The sequence below is a fragment of the Papilio polytes genome, unplaced genomic scaffold (genome assembly GCF_000836215.1).
Source record: "Papilio polytes unplaced genomic scaffold, Ppol_1.0 DF822511.1, whole genome shotgun sequence".
Classification (NCBI taxonomy): Eukaryota; Metazoa; Arthropoda; class Insecta; order Lepidoptera; family Papilionidae; genus Papilio; species Papilio polytes.
Window position 1 is genome coordinate 215,752 of NW_013526693.1, and position 3,193 is coordinate 218,944.

A 3,193-nucleotide genomic window follows, 5' to 3' on the forward strand; every position below is an offset into this window, starting at 1 on the left:
AAATGTCTATAGAATTCATTAGCGTCAATGTTGCGTCACAATAATTCGAAAACGTGACAAGACAAGACAAAAAATCGACAGCTCCAGTTAACTAAATTCTTAAAATCAGACTAAGTGCAATTAAACACATATATTTGTGATTGTCATCACGTACAACTCAGCCAGAGTTAGTATTCACTGCAGTGTTGCCACGTCACGCACTCGGCGACAATGGATTCAATCCGAAAACAGCACAACCAGTGACCACCCATAACGCGGCACTTCGCAAGAACCATCGGTACTTCGTAGGAACAAAAGTGATGGTTTTAGATTCTCCAGTGCACGCATTCAGTCAGTCGCATATCAATGCTGGCTTGTGCAAAAACCTGACTTTGTGCGCAGCCGGCTGTCAGCCTTGTATGGCTCTTCCTAACTCAGCTTTATCGTGTATTCTAGAAACGATTCTCGATACTAATTTATGATGGTGGGTTTGAATGTGTCTGTTGTGCAAATTAGTGGCAAAATATCTGATTGTTTAAGTAATTAAACAAAGGAGTAAATAGTTATTGATAAATTAGATTGTTGTGCTATATAAGGGAGAACTGTTATTATTCAATTTATGTAAAGTTTGTTATTGTATTTGTAGCGAATGTCTAGTAATTTGATAATATCTTTTCTATTAACATGAATGAGTAATTCAAAGTTAAACATATTTATTTATACAACTAGCATTTATAGAAATATAAAAACTATTCAGTTTCTATTATCATATTAATATAAAAACCATTGAGTATATAAGGAGCCGCGTCTCACGATCAAAGCTAAGGCCACTTGCGTTATGATAATTAATACCTTGTGAAGCATTGGCATAAGAAAAAAAGACTTATTGTCTGCCATCAACAAAGGCTATTCATTCCAGCCACCGTTTAAGGCAGACAAAAGCTCCGGCTCCGGGATAAACATCGGGATGTGTTCGTCAAACGTCGGGGAATGTCGGCGCAGGTCCGTATTAACGCGCGGCAATTACACCTCTACCACATGCTCTATATTTAAATAAAAAAAATATATATTTCAGCTTAAATGTATTTTTTGTGTTGAAAATTTAACTATCAAGTACCAATAGTATTTTGGAGATGTTTAGATATTGTATTAAAAATTGTCTTGCCTGAATTACAATACGAAATGTTTAAGTATATAAGTTTGAGTTACAAATTATTTAAGAATTAATTTATGTCTACATTAAATTATCAATTAAAATTATGAAACTTGGAGCGTTTAAAAAACCGCTGCGTTTGTTCGGCGACCGCTCGTTTGTACACCCGTCAGTAGTTGAGCGACGTTGACGGACGGCCGACAGCCGCGAGCCGACAGCGGTCGGGAGCCGCAGCCGGGCTACAGGGCTAGACATGCTAATGACGTCGTTTAACATATAATGAGTCGTATGGACCCGACACGAGATTTACAATTCACATCCGTCAAATACCGCTACCACAAAAAAAGTCAAAATTTTACTTGCGTCGATCCCACTTATAACAATCGATGTTGATGTTTTGTTTCTAAACGGTTTTCAGCTTGTCAATTGTTTTAATCAGTGCAGATATATCTGAACGTATATTTGTCCCTCGAACACGAGATCCGGTATGGTCTAGTGGCTAGGATACCTGGCTCTCACCCAGGAGGCTCGGGTTCGATTCCCGGTACCGGAAAATCTTTTGTTTTTGCATTTTGCTTATTACAGCTTTTTAGATGTATCTGGTATAACATTGGAAATAACGTAGTTTAGATTCAACTAGCAATTTATATAAAATTCAAGTTTATATTTCTTCAATTCAAAATTATTACAGATAATAACATCTAATTTAAATTATCACACAATAGTGTAAGAAATAAACAGAACCATTACAATTTACTTAATGCAAATTATACTAAAGACCACCACAACTTCTCTTTAACGGGAAATCGATAAAAAATTTACTTCTGCAATGTTCTTTTGTAACTTTTGTGTTTAAGGACAATAACGGTACAAATTAAACTAATTTAAAATATGCTCACAGACCTATCCGACTATTTCCAGCAGCAAACCGATTGATAACGGATGACAGCCCTTCGTTGACGTGTCACCGGTAAATTCTGAACATCGCCCTTTACTAAGTAACCTAGGTACAATTATAGGAGCTCGGTAAATTGGATATGAAATGAATTTACAAATTGCCATGTCATAATCGACGCTTCTGTAGATATGATATTTTATTGGTAGTTATTTTCAGAGCAGCTATTAAAGAGTCATATGCTTGCGAGCATTGATTATAGTACCAATAAAATATCACAAATAATTGGAATGTTTACGTTTTGCCTAGGCAAATTGTAATAAGACAGTGTATACGATTCGGCGGTAACAGATCCATGCGACGGACGTAAAATAATCAGCCTTCATCGCGGCTGCATTTCAATCGTGGACGGACAGAGACAATTATACTCTGTTATAAATCCAAACGTCTCTTTACCATATTTGAATTAAACGAGATCTCAAAGAATTCATCCGATATTGAATCTTATGCAACATAGTTCTAAGTGCTATAGTTGTTTGTAGAAGATCATGCATCAAAAGGATTTAAATTTGGAATTTGCATCTGCGAGACACGATTGACAGATATCAATAGCGTATCGGGTGCAGTCGGAATTCAAATGATACGTCACGTCACGTCGTCGCCACGACAACCTCGCGGGACGGCATTTTTTTATTACATAGGTTTTTGTTGTTAGTAAAAAAGTACCTAAAATCTGGTCTGTAAATACACATTTCTTTCCGAAAGTTACTTCCTCATCTATTACGATCTTTCTTTAAAAGTAAGAAACTCCACGGTCTACTACATAATACTTGCAAACACTCTTTACAGTAAAAAAGCTGTCTCAGTATTATATCACCAAATTCAAAAGAGTTGAACAGTCGAGGCGTACGAAATTATTGCCGTGAGTAATGGCCGTGCAAAACGTACCATTCTGTCGCCATTTCACAACAAAGACTAACTGTGAACATAATCGTACTATATTTATTTTCCATTGTACAAGTCACAATACACGCAGTAGTCAATAATGTTAGAGCTGTCGCACGGCCGGATTGTATGAATTGTGTTGATACAGGATTATATGTGACATGTCAAATATGACACATAAATATGTAACTGAACACTCCATTGGTCTTTATTTTATTACA

General features: G+C 36.3%; 1 non-coding gene across 1 annotated transcript; it reads left to right on the forward strand.

Annotated features, from left to right (window-relative positions):
* The first annotated feature begins 1,613 nt into the window (after positions 1-1,613).
* Positions 1,614-1,685, forward strand: Trnae-cuc. The gene has a single exon. It is a non-coding gene; the product is annotated as a tRNA-Glu (tRNA).
* Positions 1,686-3,193: the final 1,508 nt, after the last annotated feature.